Raw genomic sequence first — 21,523 nt, 5'->3', positions numbered from 1 at the left:
GGATGCTTTATCACAAACTTATTTTAATCTATCTATCTATCTATCTATCATCTATCTATCTATCTATCTATATACTGTCACGCCGTCATGACCATAACAACCTAATGACCGGTTGCTATGACACCCAAAGTGGCCAGCGAACCAGTCTGATCTGGGCCGGATTGCCCCAACACCCCAATCAGGGCTGCCAGGCTCCAATCAATTGGTGGCAAGCGGGTGGAAGGCAGACCTCTTAGTCCCTCCCCCTGGCTCTCAGGCCCCGATTAACTGGTGGTGGCAGTGAGCCAGAACTGGGGACTGGCGAGCGGGAGGAAGGCAGACTGCTTGGTCCTTCCCTTCAGCCTGCCCTTCATCAGGAGATGGCTAATGGAGGAACTGGGGTGAGTGGCGCGGCAGGGACTGGCGAGCGGGTGGAAGGCAGACCTCTTGGTCCCTCCTCCCAGCCCTCAGGCTCCAATCAATTGGTGGTGGTGGCAGGGTGGAACTGGGGACTGGCAAATGGCCCTGATTGCAGGCTAGGCCTAGGGATCCTAACCGCACATGATTTTGTGTGCTGGGCCTCTAGTTGTATTATAAATGTCTAAACAATATAAGGTGATAAAATAAATTATAGTAGAAATCTATAATAATAAAAGCATAATATGCTAATTAGACCAGACATCCTTCCAGGATGAAGTCGGGGCTATAGCCGCTGCAGCTGCGAGGGAGGGATTGAGGCAGCCACGCCTGCAAAGATCTACTCCTGCACAAATTTCGTGCATCAGGCCTCTAGTATACAATAAAATACCAAATGAGGCATTAAAACAATGTTATGGTTTTTTGTATAATCCTTATTTTTTAAAAACACCTGTGTTCCATGTGTATATGAATGGATAGGCATTGGAAATTTGGAAGGTTATGTATAAACAAACATAAAAGTTACTATTTCACCCTGGTGGGATGGCTTGGTTAGTTGGAGTGTCGTCCCATACACCAAAAGGTTGTGAATTCTATCCTGGGTCAGGGCACATAAAGGAGGCAACCAATTAATGTTTCTCTCTCTCTCTCTCTCTCTCTCAAATCAATAAAACATATCCTCAGGAGAAGATTTTTTAAAAAAGAATTATTATCTCTAGGTGATTTGAGAGTAATTAAATGTATTTATTTTATCTGTTCTTAACAATTTTCTAATATTTGTATGTATTACTTGCATATTAAATACAGCATAGAGCAGTCATGGAAATAGCATTTTAGGCATAAAGGTTATCTAGAGATCTCTGTGAAGACCAGGAAGGGAAGGAGCTTTTCATTTTTTCAATGGATGACTGTTTAGCAGATGTCAAACGCTAATGATTAATTCAACAATATATGTATGTCTGTGTATACCAGGCACTATACAAGGCTTTGTCATGTTGCTATGTGTTTTTCACATGGCAAATGGCTAGATAAGTCTATTTGATATGCTGATGTATATGGCTTTACTAACAGTTAATACTGATATGAAAAATCTAATATGGACATGTAAGTATTAAGAATAAACAGTAACCCTTCGCTTTATATTTTTGCACATGTGTTTTATCTGCCCCATGCTGTCTTACATGGTTAAACTTTTCCTATCATGTGGATTGTTGGCAACTTCAGATGCCCGGAGAGCCAAAAGCAGATAGGAGAATCATTGGGAGAACTTGACACCATTCATGAAAACTTGAAAGAACACGAAAAAGCTTATCGGCAAGAGCTTTGAAAAATCTAACCTCTCCTTATTTTGTAGGTTTTGGGCTTTGAAACTCAATCTGGGTTTAATGTTCAGCAGGTGTCCTTTGGGGAGTTAGGACAGGATTTGAAGGGTGGGAGATTAGTGTAATGAATTCAGTGCCTGTCCATCTGGAATGTTGAGACTGTGGTGGATATAAATAGGAGGTTTAGATTAGGGATGTCTGACTGGAGGAGGATCAGGATTCAGGCTGACTTGGAGATACTCATCTAGAGGCTTAAGTGCTTCTCTGAGCCCCCAAGAATCTACCCAAAGGGCAGTCTTCTGATGTGCAGTCTCTGTCTCACCACAGTGATCCTAGCAGTGTAGCTTCCACATGGCCTCTCACACTGGTATGAGATTAGAAATTAAAAATTCCAGCCTAAACCTCCCAGGGCTGTAAAATGAAAAGATTTTCATGAGTTCAGTTATAAAAATAACAAAGATTCTTGAGAAGAAGGGTTTTTTTTGGATGAGTACCAATTCACCAAGTTGTGTGTGGGGTGTGTCTGTGTGTGTGTGTGTGTGTGTGTGTGTGTGTGTGTGTGTGTGTGTCTGGGGGAATAATTATGACTTCTTGAACTTGGTTCCTTTCTTTCCCATTGGTGAAAGGAAGAAGTTAAACTTTGGATTTGTTTCTGTTTCCATTGTCCAATGAATGGGGGAAAGTTAGGTTCATCTCTTTCTCTACTGCAGTTTTGCTGTGATATTGTGGGAAAATGTGTCATATTTACTTCTACTTTTTTCTCTTCATCCTTCTCTTCCATTAAAACAGATATGATGCCATTAAAGAACTGCCTTGGGATAGCTTTAAGTATAAAGGGGGTAGCTACTCCTGAGACAAGCCCAGAGTGATAAAATAAATCAATAATTCAAGGAATCACTTGCCCTTAAAAAATACTTGTAAATAGAATAAGATTGAGAAAAACATGTCTGTAGGCAAGCTAATCTAATCACTCACAGAAGGCAGTCCGTTTTCTTTTTTGCTGGATCACTTCCACTTTATATTCTCACGGGAGACAATATATTAAGTACAGTATTTATAAATAGTTGTTGAGTCCTACTGTCTGATTTTGGCAAATCCCAAGGAAAAAAAAAGAATATATCTTGGACTGCTTGAGTCTTTCTGGGAGGATATTGGCATTTTCCCAGAGGGGCTGGCTTCACATTGTGGGAAACACTGGTTTAGTAGATAATCCTGTTAGAATTTATATTTTAGAGGGCATTTAGTTTTCTTTAGGTTTTTGGAGCAGCCACAGCTGATCTTATATCTCAGGATCTGAAAAAACCCAAAGTGTGTGCTAGTCTTTCCTTATGTTGATGTCATTTCCTCTTGAAGGGCACTCTATCTTGTAACCCTCTCTTCCTGTTAAAGCAACAGGCTGAACTCACTGGCACCAAAATACCCAGCATCTGGAGAGAAGGTGTGGGTAGTAACAAGTGAGCCTAGTTGAAAGAGAGAGGATTACGGAGTGAAGTCTCCATTGGCTAATGCTTTTTTTCTCTTATGGAATGTTGAAACATTAACATTTTGGCAAAATCTTAAGCTAATTTTGTTTAGATGTAATCATCACATGGCCCTCCTGAGTAATTGAAATTAGTGATGAAAATAAAGATAAAATATTTATTATTTTTAATCCTTACCCGAGGATATTTTTCCATTGTTTTTTTTTTTTTTTTTTTTTTTAGTGAGAGTGGAACAGAGAGGGAAATACAGAGAGAAATATCAATGTTAGAGAAGAGAAACACATCGATTGGTTGCCTCCTGCACGTGCCCTGACTGGGACCCGAGCTGGGTAGGAGCCTGCAACCCAACCAAGGTACATGCCCTTGACCAGAATCTAACCTGGGACTCTTCGGTCCACAGGCCAATGCTCTATCCACTGAACAAAACTGACTAGGGCAAAAATATAAAAATGAAATCTTTAAAAGTAATGTTATAACCCCTTTCTGTTAAAGTGTGTGCTAAAATAAAAGTGCATCATCACGAGGAAATAAATTCCTTTAGTTTAACTTTCTCACCATGTATCTGGGGTAAAATTGTTTTCATAAATGTTGTTTACAGGGCTTATATTACAGCCCTAGTCCACTGGTTGCTTAAATGTGAAATGAACATATCTTAAGTTTTTTGCTCTATTTTTAGCCTGTACGTTTGGAAAGCTATTTAGCCTATAGTTTTCTATCTCCAGAAGGGAGATAATAGCACCATCCCCAGAGGGTTTTTAAAATAAACTTCATTGTAGGATAGTTTTAGATTAACAGAAAAGTTGCAAAGGTGGAAAGAGTGTATTCATGTACCCATCACCTGGTTTTCCTCATTGTTACCACATCACCTTACTATGGAATGTTTGTCTAAACTAAGGAGCTGACATTGGTACTTTATTATTAACTAAACTTTAGAGTTTATTTGGATTTCACGGGTCTCCCCCTCATGTCCTTTCTCTGTTCCAGGACTCTCATCCTGGATACCACAGTACATTTAGTTGTCAGGGCTACTTAGAATCCTCTCATCTGTTTCTCAAATTTGTTTTTGATGACTTTGACAGTTTTGAGGATTACTGGAGAGCGTTTTATAGAATGTCCCTCATTTGGGATTTATTTGATGTTCTTTCTCATGATTAGACTGAGTTTTAGGTGTTTGAGAGAAGACCACAAAGTTGCACTTTCATTCTCAACACTTCATACCAAGGATGTATAGTGTCCACATGGCTTATCACTATTGATATTGACCTTGATCCCCTGGCTGTGGTCATGTTTGCCAGGTTTCCCCACTGTTAGGTTACTCTTCCCTCCCCCTTTCCATACTGTCCTCTTTGGAAGGAAGTGACTAGGCACAACTTATAGGGTTGTTTTAAGGTTTAAATGAGATTATAGAGGTCTTAACACAGTGATTAGAAAACACTCATTAAATGTCAGTTAACTGCTACCTTAATTGTTGTTTTTACACTAGTCCTTGTCAATACTTAAACGCCAACAGTCAGTTTCTTTCCTGTAGTTCTACAGTTCCCAGTCACTTATTGATGTTGATAAAAAAATAAAAAAATTAATGCTTCCAAACCTTTCAAGTGAAATGATTGCACTTAAAGGCACTTTAGGATGGAGATATATGGATTCATTTAAGCTTCACCACCGAAATATAGTGCTAAATTGGGATCAACAGCATCTGGTCCTATTTCAAGGGATGGTGTTAGTCATTAAAGATGAGCATGGAGAAGTGGGGATGGGGGTGAAGGGGACTGCCTAGTCTTGGGCATGACAGGGAGAAGGAAAGTAATTTAGAAGCTGAGCCTACATTAGGATAAGATTCCCCTCACCCCCTTGCTCAGGTTTGATAGCTTTTAGGGTTCTTAGAATAAACTGTTAAAGCACTTCTCTGTAAAATAAGGGCCTTGTTCTGCGACCTGAAATGCTTCAAAGCCCATGCAATTGTTGCTAGAGTAGTTCTCTGAGCTTAGATAATAGAGTTTGGAGTCCTGTGTAACCATAAATAACAACAGCTGGTTTCTTGTACAGATACTGTTTGGCAGGAAATTTTTATTTAAGTCTCTCCATGTATCTAGTGAACAGTAAGCAGTATTCTAACATGACTAAAAGCCTCCCGCATCTCCTTCCAATAAATTTCCTTTACTCCTTCCATTTTAAAGTTCAGGGTGTAGGGCAGGGTTAATGTACCAGAGAAGGAATGCTCGGGAAGTATTTCTGAGCTAGAGAAAATAAGGTTCCACTTCTATGTATTCTTTCTTATTTGACTTTCAGCGTCTCTCTTAGATTAAAAAAAAAAAAAATTTGGACTGATTCTTAGGAACGGAAGATTTATGCAGACATTCTTTTGGTGTTCTGTATGTACTAAGTAAAGATACTTATTCATATTAAAATGGAATACCCTGACCCTGAGTATTTAATGGTAAGAAAATTTGCATCTGCCTTAAGAGTAGGTAAGTAATGAAATATTCTTTTGGTCTTTAAAAGACTAACAAGGAAATTCTTTCCTTATATCCTTGTGAATTTCTGTCTTAATAAGCTTATTCAAGACTGAGCATCACTTTCCTGGCCCGTGGAGAACCCGGGAAGTACTTGAAGCACATAGATGGTACCATTTTCTGTTATTAGCAGCAAAAAGAAAGTTTTTACTTAACTTGCCAAATTAACCCTGGGGTTTAAAGGAGTAGGAACTATCATAGATACACTATCCACTCTCTTTCTGTAGTTTTGTCAAGCCGAAATTGAGTTCCCTGTCTTTGGGGTTAGGCATATAAATAAGAATAAGGTGGGATCTATGAACCTTAAGAATTAAATGACAGTCTTGATGAGTTCTAGACGGTTTTTTGTTCTTTAAAACATTCATAAAATTCCTATGGTCATCAGGGATGATCACGAATGTATTAACTGCCCTGCTTGGGGACACATAGGACAGTCGTACTTCCTTTCCCCCTTTGAGATTAGGCATGGCCATGTGACTGGCTTTGGCCCATGAAATGTGAGCAGAGGTCACTTATGTTGCTTCCCAGATGAAGCAGAAGAGTCTCTGTGGACTTTGCTTCATTACCTTCCTCCTACTTTGATGGAAACACACATTGAGATGGAGCCTGTACAATCTTGTCTCGTGGGGACCCTTATGGTAGCATTTCCTGAAGAAGGGTGAACACATAGTGTGAGCAAGAAGATGATTTTGGTGCTCACAAGTCATTAGGGTTTGGGGGTGGTAGTGCAGGTGGTCTGTTGCTGTACATTAGCCTGTCCTGACTAATGCAGTCAGCATTGTTATCTCTTTAGAGTTGGTGGAATCAAGCCTAGATGTTTGGGCTGTGGAGGGGATATTCACAGTTAGGATGGTGGCAGGAAATCTGATAGCCACTGTTGCACAAAAACTGGGTGTAATTTCTTAGAGGCATGACTTACATTTCAGTTATAGTCACTACATTTCTTCAGTATACACAGAGTGTATACTTTGCAACAAATATATTTCCATAGTACAGAATAATTCTAAAGAAGAAAAAAATCATTGTGTGTATACACACACACACACACACACACACACTAACTGTTAACTTACACTCCCAAGAGTCATATGAGAGATTTTAATGCCAAACTACTGGTTGAGTGCCAGGAAGAATTTCTTGGGTGGACATAATGCTTAATTTATATTTAGGGAATTTCCACTACTAAATCACAGAGCTTGTAAACTTTGAAAAGAGGAAGAGGGGATGGAAAAGAGAACAACAACAAAAAAAGGCTCAGGGATGTGGTTGACAATATTCCTTTTAATTTAAAGCCACCTGAAGGCTTCAGTTGAATAATAAAGTAATCCCCATATGGTTTCCGTTCTTTCAATGTTAGAACCTCAGAAACGCAGTCTACTTTTAGCCTTGGCTTCTGCTTGCCTCTTTGTCAGGCTGAGAATGCTTCCCGTCTGCTTGCTAGTAGGAATGTAAGCAAAGCTCTATTCTCTTGGGGATAGTTCCCAGGCTCTACTTTCTATGTGGGCAAGTTGGCTCAATTGCAGGGAGGACCTACTCTTCCAGGGCACTCTTGACACTTGGGTAGACAGGGTCAGCCAGTGCCTCCACACCCAAGGTGAATTCATGCTTAATTAGTGAGGAGCCTCCTTAAAGACACTGTTCTCAACACCCCTCTTGTTCTTCTTCCGTTCCTTACAATTCTGTTTACAATAAACATTTCCTAAGGTAAAAAACAAACACACACACACACACACACACACACAAACAACAACCATTATTCATTTGAGTTTTGTTGTTTTCCCTTGAAACTTTTAATCCTTAGAATCTTTAGCAGCACAAATACTCAGTAAATCCTGAAACTTGAATACAGCTATTTTAAATTATGTTTATATACTTTCATTACTAAATTTTTAATCTTTTCCTTATCCTGTGTCGGTTTACTATCCTCCTGTATTCAAGTGAGTTCACAAAATACTCAGGAAGTTAATGAGAAACATTTTGAGAAGCAGTTTCACGGTATGATGCTGGAAATCCATTATGACCGTGTACTCTGGGCTGTGTGTAACTGTTCTGGTCTGAATTTTCAAACTCCTCCACTAATCATTAAAATGCCATGAAATAACTTTGCTGGGGCTCAAAAAGAAGTGGTCTAGGAAGTCAGTCAGAAGATAGGAATTTTGATGCTACTACATTGTGATGTGACTATTTAATTTCTTTACCTATTTGTCCATTTAAAAAAGGGAGATTCATGGTGCTCACTTGTCCACTCCTCATGGAGTTGCAAAATGATTTCTTCACACTAGGACCATTAAGATAATATGTATAAAGTGGCCTGAATCTTTGGAAGAAAAGTCCTTCAAAGTATAGGTAGATGGGAGTAGAGGAAAACCATTTTGTATTGAAGACTAAAAGAGTTTGAAAAGAAATGGGGATATAAGCTCTTTCAGTTGTTCCCATTCCACTAGGGCCAACATTTTGAGGAGGTCCCTCTGTCACAGTCATTGCATCAGTTTCCTCTTAATTTGAAATGAGTAAGTACATGTCGAGTACAGACACCCTCTAAAGATGCATGCGTGCCAAAATGGGTCTTCGTGATCCTCAGAAATCACTGTGGGATAGACTACCAAGATGAGCATTATCTTATCTGGCCTGTAAATTAAATGCCACAATCTGTCTTCTGCACAATGTGGCCCCAAATGGTACTTCATGTGTTTCTTGTAATGCCTTTTATCAACGAGACTAATATATCACATGTGATTTTTTGCTTGATTTTTAATTGTAAATTATTAATATAGTGACTTTGAATGAAATATAAACAGAAAGAAAAGCAAACACAATCCCAACACCATTCACAATGGACATGTATATTTCTGTGTCCTATAATTTTCCTTAATACAATCCTATATTTTAGCACCTATATCACTTAAAAAAACTGTACTGATTTCTTTGCCTAACTTTATAATAGTATATTTAAAAATCTACTTCAAGACATTATCTTTTCCTTCAGGGCTCTAGAGCCTTCTATTCTCCAACATGCATAAAATACACTTTGTTTTCACATTGCTAAGGTTGTTAACAACTATATTCTGTAACTATTTTGAAATCTTCTATGTTAAGTATTTAGGTTGATAACTAAAAATTGAAAACTAGTAACAAGAATTTATGCTATATCTATGAAAATAATGTTCATTACAGGGTCAGTTAAGATGCTCTGATTATATTCCCTTGTAATTTCATAACCCCTGTATCTCTCTATGAAAGGTCAAATGCAGACTTCTTACTTAATTTTATCAACTCATTGAAACCATACAACATTCAGTTTGCTCCAAAAGTGGACCAAAACCTTCTTATACAATTTGTTAACTTTGAACTGTTTGATCTTTGTTTGTTCTTTTCTTGATGGGAGAAGAAATGACAAACCTCAGGGAAAAAAATGAGTTTTCTTTCTAGTTTCAATGTTTTCCTTCATTAAACTTTTGGGTCTCTTTTAATCTTGGTGTTCTCTAATTTCATAATGATGTTTGTGTCTTATTAATTGTGAGCAGTACTTGGAGTAATCAGGAAACTATATCTCTTGTGACCCTGAGAGATTTTCTTTTATTACTTTGATGTTTTCCTTAGGTTTTCTCTATACCTTCTTAATGGAAATTCTGTCAATCAGATTTTGGATCTCCTGACTTGATCCTCTGCATCTTTTATCTTTCTTTTACATTTTTCTTTTTCTTTGTTCTTACATTATGGGAAATTTTTATTCTATCTTCTAACCTTTTCCTTAAATATTTCTTAGCAATCAGAATTTTAATTTTCAAGAGCTCATTCTTTTATTTTTGGGGCACGTATTTTGAAATACATTAAAACAATGATATAAAGCACTAGCATTCTGCTAGGAATTCATTTATTATAAAGATCTACATTATAAAATAAAAATTCTGCCCTAACCAGTTTGGCTCAGTGGATAGATCATCGGCCTGTGGACTGAAGGGTCCCAGGTTCGATTCTGGTCAAGGGCATGTAGGGGGTGTGCAGGAGGCAGCTGATCGATGTTTCTCTCTCATCGATGTTTCTAACTCTCTATCCCTCTCCCTTGCTCTCTGTAAAAAAAAATCAATAAAATATATTTTTTTAAAAAATAAAAATTCCTTATGGGTATTTGAAGATACATCTAGAATTGCTATCCAGTTTCATGATCTAACCACTAACAAAAACAGTATCTGTTGCTCATTGGCCATCTTATTTGACATTTACTTTACTAATAATCAGTACTGAACAGCAGTGACAGAGAAAGAACGCACAGTTGCTACCCTCAAGGCATTTATAGCTCAGTTGAAAGAAAAGAAAAAAGCATTTAAAGAATAAAGAAGCCTGGTCAGTGTGTCTCAGTGGTAGAGCAACGAACTATGAACCAGGAGTTCAAGGTTTGATCCCCAGTCAGGGCACATGCCCAGGTTGCAGGCTTGATCCCCAGTGGGGGGTGTGCAGGAGGCAGCCAATCAATGATTCTTTCTCATCATTGATGTTTCTCTCTCTCCCCCTCGCCCTTCCTCTCTTAAATCAATAAAAATATTGAAAAAAATAAAGAATAACATTATGGAGTTATAAACCAGTGTAGTTTTTTTTTTTTTTTTAACTAAAATGAACCACTTCGTACAGATAGGGTGATTTCCTATATTTTATTTATTTGTTGAGAGATACAGAAAGTCAAATTGTTGGATGAAGACTATTGCTTTTGACACTTATGTTGATACTCCATTTATAGAACCATCCATCATCTACCACAAAATTAAATTTACCAAAATATAACTACTAATGGATGCTGTATTTTTTTTAAAAAAAAATGCCGAGTAACATATTATTTGTGACAAGTGGCACTTTACTATTTTAGCTTGAATTATTTTATTAGTATTATGCTACATTTTATCATTCACTGACATTTATGTGTAAATCATAGTATACCTATTGCGCAAAAGATTTTTTTTTCTTCTGCTACTTTCCCTCTTCTTCTTTCTCCTCCTCTTCCATCTTATCTTCTTTCTCTCCCCTTTCCACTTCTTCAGTCTTACTTTCCTGTAGTATTGATATAAGACTATGCCCATTCCAACCTATGTCTGAATGTTTTCTACACATCTTCTCAGTTTTATGATGACCTGGGATCATTTTCTGAATAAGTGGTTGGATGTATATTTTACGTACTATTGATCAGAGACAATAGTTTATTAATAGCATTAAGGCCACTGTTCATAGATGGCAGGAAATGTAAATGAAGCTTTTGTTGACTTAGGACTTGAATTGTAGAACAGAGGGCAGCTGTTTGTACTCTTGAACTTTTTCCTGAACACTAATTTCCATGAGTTGTTTAAAGGATATCTTGATGTGAAATAGGAGAACCATGTTTGAGGACTGGGGTTCTTAACCTAGCATCAGAGTGGGACTTAACTGAATCAGCTTATCATGGTGTTACTTCTGTTTTGAAAATTCTCTAAAAAACTATACAAAAAATGACAATTTCATTCAAAGAGAACAATAATTGGCTCTACTTACTATTTTTAAGTTTCCATCCTTAAATTGTTTTTAGTTTTGAAATTTTGGCTGTCAGTATATTTTGGCTCAAGAAAACTAAAGAAAATATTGTACCATTTAGAATTAGGCATTATGTTTGTCAGTTTTCCACCAATGAAAAGTTTTATTTCTTGGTGAACTGATTCTGAAAATATAAATGCATATTACTTGATAATTTAGAGTAAAGCTATTTGACTAGGGTTTTTAGGATGAGAAACTAGGCTGCAGCTAGAGTAGTAAGATAACTACTCTATTGTTGTTGAGTATTGGTAACTTCATATTATGCTGCAATCCTTACATTTTTATCATACCTAGTTTCACATTTAACCCAACAGAATTACCTTAAGCTTGTAGGTACTTAATATCTAAACCCTTTGCTGATGGTTGAAGCCCAAGATAAAGTTATACTAGTAGTCTTGCATGTAATGCTGCTGGCTCTTGAAGTACCCTCTGTCAAAAGGCCTGTGACACACAAATTAAGAATCCTGGAGAAACAACTCATTCAGTTTAACTTTTTAAGTCAAGAAAAATAGAATTATTTGTTCAGGTACAATATAAATGTGGGAAAATCTATATGTCTTTGTATTTCTTTGATTAAAGCAATCAATACAATATGAGACCTCGAAACTTTGTGTAAACATATTCCTTTACTACATATCACTTTATGTCACAGTCTTTGTTGGATGATACTGATATATTGCATGATTGCTTTTCCCCCCTGATGGATGGTAATAAGAATGATTTATCACTCCTCTTTTCAAGTGGGTCCAAATGATGATAAGCAACTGAACTATTCAACAGAAAGTGGACCTCTCTGTCTTTCAGAAGCAAATGTCTAAATATTAGCAATAGGAAGTGAAGAACAGGAAGGGAAATTGTATAAGGATTGTTCTGGGAGCATTCCTTGCAGTCAGACTGAATGAAGAGCTCATTGTCATGCCTTGCTCTCTATCTGCGGTGTCAGCAGCACTGGTATCAGGTTCTTTATCGGGTTACTGCTGCTGATGTCTACATTTTCATTTATCTTGGCTTCTATTTAATTAAAAAAAAAGACAAATGGTTAAGGTGAGGCTAGAGGTGCAGCTGAGCTTAGCACAGATATCTCTTTATTAGAAAATGAGTCTATTGCATCATCTATGTTTGTTGATGGGCAAAGTTTTTTTAATTTTATCAAGCCAGATTTCCCAATTCTTACTTTCCTAATTTCCCAAAATTTTTGTAATTTTTTTAAATTATAAAAATGTGAAAACTCAGGTCCCATTTTTAGAATTTGGTCACTTTCAAGTTGTCTTAATTAAATACAAAGATGCTTCTGACATCATGGGGGAAAGAAAGGAAAGGTAATGTCTTTAGGCTTCTCAGAAGAGGATACTTCACCCCACTCTTTTAAATTACATATTTGAGTTCTATAAAATTCCTATTAGAAAAAAATTTGCTAAACCAAGTTTAAAAACCATTGAACTAGGTCCTCATAAATTCTGAGTCATCTTCCTTCCTCCATTTCTCACTGTGGACAATTGTTTTGCTTCTGTTTATACAATAAATTTCTGAAAATCATTTCAACATTAATCAGAGATGGAGTTTCCTCAGGCAGTTAACGCTTCCCTTATTAAAAGTGTTTTTGCTACTAGGTAGGTGGATGGTTAGGTTGATGGACAGATGTATAAAAATAGGAAGGAAGGAAGAAAAGAAGGATATATAATTACTAGAGGCCCAGTGCACAAAATTTGTACATGGGTATAGTCCTAGTCCTGGCTGGATATCAGGGCTGATCAGGTCCCCCACCTCCCAGCCTCCCCGCTTCCTCCTTCCCTTGCTCCCTCAGCACCCTACCGCCACCTCTGGTCAACTGCCATGTTCCACGCCACCCCCTGCTGGTCAGCGCACATCATAGTGAAAGATCAAACTCCCAGTCATCCTGTCAAACTCAGTAGGGGATAATTTGCATATTAGCCTTTTATTATATAGGATTTCCATTGGTCTATTACTTTATGTTGATGCATTGTTGTTTTTTAAAGAATAGCTTATTGATTTTTAGAGAGAGAGGAAGGGAGAGGGAAAGAGAAACATTTATGTGAGAGCCTAACAAACAATAAGCTGCCTCCTACCGGGGATTGAGCTAAAACTTGGGCATGTGTCCTTAACCAGGAGTCGAACAAGCAACCTCCTGGTGCATGGATGATGCCCAGCCAACTGAGCCACACCAACCATGGCTTGATGCATTCACTTTTTATTATTTAATTATATTTCTTACTAGTTAAGGCAGGAATCACATCTTGCCTACATTTCACTATCTTATATGCAATTACAATAATAGTGGATTCCTCAGTCACATTTTTATGTATATACTAGAGGCCTGGTGCACGAAATTTGTGCATGAAATTTGTCCCTCAGCCCGGCCTGCACCCTCTTGCAGTCTGGGAGCCCCTCCATAGCCACTGGTGGCTAGTGACCACCGTATTGGACAGTGCTGGCCTGCAGGTAGTAGAGAAGGTTCAGAACTCAGCTTTCCCAGCAATAGCAGCACTGATAACTTAACAATACTTTTTAAAAAAATGTATCTTTATTGTTGAAAGTATTACAGATAGTCCCCTCCCCCCCTCCACTGACCCTCCTCCCCACACCCTTCCCCTCCTAGGCCTTCACCCCACTATTGTCTATGTCCATGGGTTATATACACTGAGTGGCCAGATTATTATGACCACCTGACATATGCAGGCAAATTAGCTATAATTTCGCACTGAAGTTGCTAGAGGGCCAGACCACCATTATAAATAGGGAAGCAGGTTGTTTACCACGACAGTAGAGTGATTTTTTTCTGAAGATATGGGTAAACAGCGTGACTTAACAGCCTTTGAAAGTGGGATATATATATATATATATATGTATATATATATATATATTCTTTGGTTGATCTCTTCCCTCCCCCCCTTTCCCTCCAAGAATCCTCATTCTGTTGCATGCTTCCATGTCAGATTATTTTGTTTATTAGATTCCATATATAAGTGAAATCATGGGATACTTATCTTTCTCCAACTGGCTTATTTTGCTTGGCATACTACTCTCCAGGTCCCTCCATGCTGTCTCAAAGGGTAAGAGATTCTTCTTTTTCACATCTGCATAGTATTCCATGGTATAAATGTGCCACAGCTTTTTTTATCCACTCATCTATTGACGGGCACTTGGGCTGTTTCCAGATTTTAGCTATTGTAAATAAATACCTAACAATAATTTTTAAGCTAATTCGTGAAATCAATTTACTTTTTCCTTCAAAGATTATAGGTGTGGACCACTTTCGAAATGTTGGGATCCAAGCCCTTATTGCTGCCCTTAGGTTAATCAGCAGTGATTACCAGCAAAGTATGATATAAGGTGGACTTCTCATTTTTGGTGTATTTTCTTTTTCTAAATCTTATTTTTTCTATTTAAGTTTCTTACATGCTTATAGATAGCTGATTATAAACATGAAAATAGCAAAAGTCAATTTCCTTGGCCATTTCCCACCCCTACCCTACCCCCACCCCAGGTCAGCAACTGATCCCAAGGTCATTGGTAAGACTTTAAAACTGCGTGGACTGAATCTTCTATGCACTCTGTCAGTTATTTCAATGTGAAATAGAACTTGGAGGTGGAGGCTGGTAAAGGCCCAACCTAAATGCAGCTGAGTAATATTCATCCTCCACAATTTCAATATGTGAACATTTATTTATAACTGATCCCACTCATGACAAAATTATCTGGAATTTGCTTAAGAAACAAAGAGTTTTATATAAACTGCAAAAACACCTATATTTCATAATTATTTTTAATGCCTATATGAGGAAACTGAATTTTGGAGTTTAGGGAAACAGCAGAAAAGCTATAAATAAAAACCTACAGAGCTGTTTGTCTAAAAATTCTGAGATAGAAACTTGCAGCCCTATGACAGGCTCCTCCCATGGCCTGTGGGCCTGTGACACCCGGAGGCAGCACCCTTGCTCGCTTTGCTAAAGATGGCCATTTTGGCTTTGTCACCCTGTAGGGACCCATGCTGTTGTGTTGTGGGAATGTCCACGGTGCTGTTCACAGGGATTTTCACAGAGAGAATTGGCCATAGTATTCAAGGAAGGAGATGATGATAAGAGAACTAGGAAAATCTGAGTTGAGTTTCCGCAACATATCTGATGCTATCATGGTATATTTGAGGCAGGCACATAAGCATTTACAACTTGCTCAGTTATTTTCAGGAACAACCAGGCAATTGAGACACGGTAGTCCCCCCTCTCCATGGAGGGTACATTCCAAGACCCAAGGTGGATAGAACTGAACCTATATATATATTGTTTTTTCCTGTACATACATACCTATGGTAAAGTATAATTTATGAATTAGGAACAGTAAGATATTAACAAAAATAACTAACAATAGAACAGTTGTAACAATATCCTATATAATAAAAGCCTAATATGCAAATCGACCGAATGGTGGAACGGCTGGTGGAATGACCGGTCGCTATGACACACAGTGACCACCAGGGGGCAGACACTGAATGCAGGAGCTTCCCACAGGCCCCAGGCCAGCCAAGGCAGGTGCCAGCAGGGGCCCTTGATCGCCCCGCTGGTTGCCCCACAGATCAGCCCTGATCGCCAGCCAGGCCTAGGGACCCTACCTGTGCACAAATTTTGTGCACCAGGCCTCTAGTACTATAATAAAAATTATGTGAATGTGGTCTCTCTTTCAAAATATCTTATTGTACTGCACCCACACTTCTTGTGATGATGTGAGATGATATAGTGCCTATGTGATGAAACGAAGTGAGGTACTCCAGTGACACACAATTTAAAACTTATGAATTGTTTCTTTTTTGGAATTTCCCGTCTAATATTTTCAGATATTGGTTGACTGGGGTTAACTAAAATTGTGAAAAGTGAAACTGTGGGTAAGAGGGAACTACTGTAGTAACTTTGAGTTATAATGAAGTCGTCCCTTTTCCAAATCTTTATGGATTTGTAGATACCATCTTAATCATTAAACTTGACTGCAGGCCAAATCATTTCACTTTCTTTAAGGAAGGAGTTTGTCAGAACTTGAAATGGGCAGGGCCTCATGCTTTTTTTTTTTTTGAATTTCTTGAAATAGAACATTTTCGAATCCAGTAAAAATTAAAATATATATATATATATATATATATCAGTATTATTTGTATTCTTACAGCACACCAGCAGCAACAACTGGTTCTTACCCTCACCACCTCTGGCTCTACACTATTCTAAAATGCTTCATATAGAACTCATGCTCACAACAACCAGGAGAGGTAGGTATCACTCCCTCCCCCATAGTACAGTAGAGGAAACTAATTTCCAAAGGGTTTCATCACTTGTCCAAGGTCACACAGTAGTAACTGGTGAACCTGGAATTTGAGCCCACACAACCTGACTCCCCAGTTCCTGCTCTTAATCAGCACACTAAGTACATGGATACCTGAATGCATGATGAATGGATACCTGAAACAAATGTGTTGAGTGTGAAATATAATGCAGCCCTCCAGTGAAGCCTGGTTTAAAAAAAAAAAAATGGTGTCATTGGGGCATTATTAGCTTAAAGTGTAGTCATTTTTAAACATAGACTTTTAAGATATTGGGCTTACCTAAAACAGAGGTCCTAAGGAAACCTTTGAGCTGCCCAAAAAGTATGTAGTCAATGAAGTATAAAGGAATAGAAAATTATATTGCCGGGAGATGCTCTAATGTAGAGTGCACAGTTAAGAATTGAATCTTCAGTCTTGCTTTTAGCTTTTTAAGACACTTCTCATGGACACACCCATCTGATCGATGAGAAACTCAGGTGGAGGAAAACTTGCAGACATAATCCTAGATGCTCTGCCTTTGTTCTGTGCTCTTTCTGAACCAGCTGTAACTTACATCATGCAGTCTCAGTGTTGATCCTGCCTTCTCTCACTGGGCTCGTTTTTTTGCAGTTAGTCTTTCCAGGGTTTGAAATTCAGTTTTCCCTAAATAATTCCTGGCTTTGGTCAGCCCTTAGACCCTCGCAGTCATTTGCTGTCTGGGCAGGAACCTCTCATGTGAGTCCTGCTCCTATAAAACGCAATCCCCTCTGCTTTCTTGGACTATATTTTGAAACCAAGTGTATGAGTGTAATGTCTTATTCCGTATTCCATTTTCTTAGCGATCTCTCTGGAAGTTTATGTGGCCTAATGGCTCCCCACCCACTTGATATTTTGCCCATTACATTATATGTTTCTTCCAAGGAACAAAAATATAACTTCTTTTCTGACAGCATGGGAGACAATCTCTTGCTGTTGCTCTTCAGGAAAAATCTCATAATCTAACTAGACAAACCCTTGCTGAAAAATTAGACCAAATGGCATTTGTAAACTCCAAGGAAAGCATTTTTCTTCTGTGAAGCATTTCCGAGTTGGAAGTGTTGAAACTTTACATATACTGATACCAGTTAGGTTTATGGAAAAAATGAACAGCTATAAACAGCTGGATACACTGTCAAAACTGAACCCTGTCAACCTAATTTTTCCCTAGGTCTGTGTGCTGAGAAAGTTGCAGTATTCCTAATTCACATTTATGAGATGAATGAGAAAAATGAATGAAAAAGGTGAGCTGTTAAAATACAGACCAGGTAGTTAGCTAGCTTGTTTTGCTTATTTGCTAAGTCTAAATGAAGGAAATAATTTTAGAAAATGTATGTTGCAATCATATCTCTGATTCTTTTTCTCACATTGTTTTCATACATAACAAAATCAATTCACAATCACTTTGTCTGTATGCCTGGTACCATTGGTGTTTGCTTGTTTGCTTTGTGTTTGTTTTTTTAGTCATACTCTAAACCCATTAGGAAATGAAATATCCCATCGTGAGAAACAAATATGATTTACCTCTTTCGGGTTACTAGGGAAATATAAAGGACCTAAAGATCTGTGATGTTTGTTTGTTTTCAGTAGCAGATAAAATAAACATGTTAGATTTATGTGACAAAACTATGATTTTTAAGGAGGTCCATTTATTTCCTAATCAGCACTGCCCTGTATAATACATTATACATAATTGTCATGCCCTTTATATGATGGAAAACGACTAGTGAAGGAGTAGTATAGCTAGTGACTTATTTAGCATACTTGTTAAATAAGGTAAACACAATTGTATAATTAGATGTTTGAAACAAAAACTGGATGGAGTGAAAATTTTGTAATCTCTGGGTGATATTAATTGTAATTAATTGTAATTAACTGTAATTAACTTTATTGCCTAATGTGTCTTCTTTTAAAAATTAGTTTAGTGGCATGTCTGAAATTGGACTTTAATACATTTTTGAGAAATAACCTTTTATATCTATCTATCTATCTATCTATCTATCTATCTATCTATCTGGATTTCAGAGAGGAAAGGAGAAGGAGAGATAAAACCATCAACAATGCCCCTAAACACTCTGCCTGCCTGATCACCCCTAACCACTCTGCCTGCCTGCCTGATGCACTAACTGCTCCCTTGCCAGCATGACCACCCCTAACGGCCTCTGCCTTGGTCCCCACTACTATGGCTTTGTCTGAAAGGATATCCGGAAGGATGTTCAGAAGATGTCTGGTCTATCCAGTCTAATTAGCATATTACCCTTTTATTAGTATAGACAGGAGAAATAATGCAAATAAAATATCTTACATAGTGCCCAAGACATAGTGATTATTAAAAGTACCATATTTCTCCGTGTATAAGACACTATTTTTTTCCTAAAATCATTAGACTGAAAATCAAAGGGCATCTTACACACAGAAATCAGCCAAGGAGGGAGCCCCTCGGATGGGCTGTCCATACTTTGTCAAACAGGCTTCCTCTAATCACTAGCCTTATTGTTATTGACTTCAGCTGATTCCGTAATTGGAGATGGAGGTGGAGAATGCGTAGATGCAACAGGGACCAAAACATTCTGAGCCCATAAAGATGTCAAAAAATAAAAAGATAAATACCGGTAAGCAATTGTCTTACTCTGCAAAATTCAAACTGAATGTAATCAGCTAATCAAAAGGGCATGGAAATAGAGCTGCAGAGAGACAATTTGGACCTCCTCCCACTGAGTGTATGATCAGACAATGGAGAAAACAGGAAGAACAACTCCTTAAGATGCCAAAAAAGAAGGCCTTAAGAGGAAAACCAGCAAAATGTTTAAAATATTGATTTCTTCATTTTGGATTGGAAAAGTGGGGGGCATCTTATACATGGGGTGTCTTATACACGGAAAATACAGTAAGTTATAGCCCAGATGTTTTCACTAGTAAATTCTATCAAAGATTAAGAAAGCAGTAATACTAATCTTACTCAAAGTCTGTCAGATTTTGAGAACACATTTTACATAGCTATCAAATCCCAGTGCCATTCAAACACACACACACACACACACACACACACACACAAAGAATTTTTTAAAAGTAGAGAACTTGGAAGCAAGATGGCGGCGATATAGGCAGATGCGTCCCAGGTCTTGTCCCGGAGCAAACGGAGTAAGCAGCTGAAACTAATAACACCCACCCCGAATTGGCAAATTTACTCAGCTGGTGAGACGGTTTGCAGCCGGGAAGGGCAGACCTCCCCTGGAAAGGTTAAAAACCAGGGATCTGGGCAGGAAAGTTTGCCAGACCTGAGCCCAGAGGGTCGGAGGGAGACCGCATGGCAGACAGCCGCGTCTCTTGGGACAGACACAGACCCTGACCAGGGTAAGGAGTTCCGCGGGTTTGCTGGCGCCAGGAGATTTGAGATTTGGATTTTGTGATTGCGGAGAACTGAGACTAAAGGGGGCATCCTGAGGAACTGATCAGACCATGCAGTGCCCATAAGAGAGGAGCGTTTCCCAGACCATGCAGTGCTGGTAAGAGAGGAGCGTTTCCCAGACCACAGATCCAAGCAACAGCAGCCCCCTGATCACCACAGCCTCCTGATCACCACAGCCTCCTGATCACCACACCCTCTGTCTGTGGAACAGCAGCTGTACGTGAAGCCTCCCCCCACCAGCCAGAAGAGCCAACACAGCTGTGAACAACACCCACCAGAGGAGCTGCTGCCAACTGGAAAGCAGCTGCTACCGCAACCGTCTGAGCAGCAACCACAACCCAAGGAGCCCCTGCCACCCAGGGAGCAGCCACTGAACATCTCAACATCTACATATGTCAGCGAGATCAAACATGGGTAGGCAAAGAAACCCCCAAAGGAAAGAAAAGGAGGACTCGCCAGAAAAGCAGCTAAGTGAGACAGAGATATGCAACATGACGGAAAAAGAATTCAGAATAAGGTTCCTAGAGTACATGCACCAGATGTTCAAGAAGCAAGAAGAAACAGATGAAAAACTCAACTACTTATGCAAGAAGCTAGAAGAAACAGATGAAAAAATCAACAACTTAAGTAAGTCCCAAGAAGAAATGAAGAGTGACATAGCTTCAATAAAAAACTCCATTGAAAGTATCAACAGTAGACTGGGAGAAGCGGAGGACCAAATTAGTGAATTAGAAGACAAGGAAGCAAAACACACTCAAACTGTACGGCAAATGGAGAAAAAAATTAAAAGACAGGAGGAGAGCCTAAGGGAGCTTTGGGACAACATGAAACGAAACAACATACGAATAATAGGGGTGCCAGAACAACAGAAAGATGAACATGGATTAGAAAACCTATTCGAAGAAATAATATCAGAAAACTTCCCTGAGTTGGGGAAGAAAAAAGTCACACAAGCCCAGAGAGTCCCAAACAAGGTGAACCCGAAAAGACCCACACCAAGACACATCATAATTACCATGGCAAATGTTCAGGATAAAGAGAGAATCTTACAGGCTGCAAGAGAGAGATGGAAAGTAACATACAAGGGATCTCCCATTAGATTATCAAATGATTTCTCAACAGAAACACATCAGGCCAGAAAAGAATGGACGGAAATCTACAAAGTGATGCAAAGCAAAGGACTGAATCCAAGAATACTCTACCCAGCAAGGCTATCATTCAAAATTAAAGGGGAAATAAGAAGCTTCACAGACAAAAAAGGGCTAAGGGAGTTTATCACCACCAAGCCAGCCATGCAAGAAATGCTAAAGGGACTGGTGTAAAAAGAAGAAATATCAAGCTCAGAAAGAAAACAGCCACACACACACACACAAAAAGAAATGGCTACAAACAAGTACCTTTCAATAATAACTTTAAATGTAAATGGACTAAATGCTCCAACAAAAAGACATCGAGTGGCTGAATGGATAAAAAAACATGACCCATACATCTGCTGTCTACAAGAG

General features: G+C 38.5%; 1 long non-coding RNA gene across 3 annotated transcripts in view; it reads left to right on the top strand.

The window, feature by feature from the left end:
- The window catches only part of LOC139003589 (uncharacterized), a 161,109-nt gene that overhangs the window by 104,688 nt on the left and 34,898 nt on the right, over positions 1 to 21,523 (top strand). Inside the window, exons 5-6 of one of the 3 annotated variants that reach the window (XR_011470265.1) lie at positions 16,441 to 16,540; positions 17,781 to 17,853. The exons of 1 other annotated variant lie outside the window; for it this stretch is intronic. This is a non-coding gene — a long non-coding RNA (uncharacterized lncRNA). The remainder of the gene's footprint in view (positions 1 to 16,440; positions 16,541 to 17,780; positions 17,854 to 21,523) is intronic. One more of the 3 variants, XR_011470266.1, reaches the window with a different exon arrangement.

The sequence above is a fragment of the Myotis yumanensis genome, unplaced genomic scaffold (genome assembly GCF_028538775.1).
Source record: "Myotis yumanensis isolate MYYU_CA2020_CCGP unplaced genomic scaffold, mMyoYum1.0.hap1 SCAF_2, whole genome shotgun sequence".
Classification (NCBI taxonomy): Eukaryota; Metazoa; Chordata; class Mammalia; order Chiroptera; family Vespertilionidae; genus Myotis; species Myotis yumanensis.
This window is presented reverse-complemented; position numbering and strand designations above follow the sequence as displayed.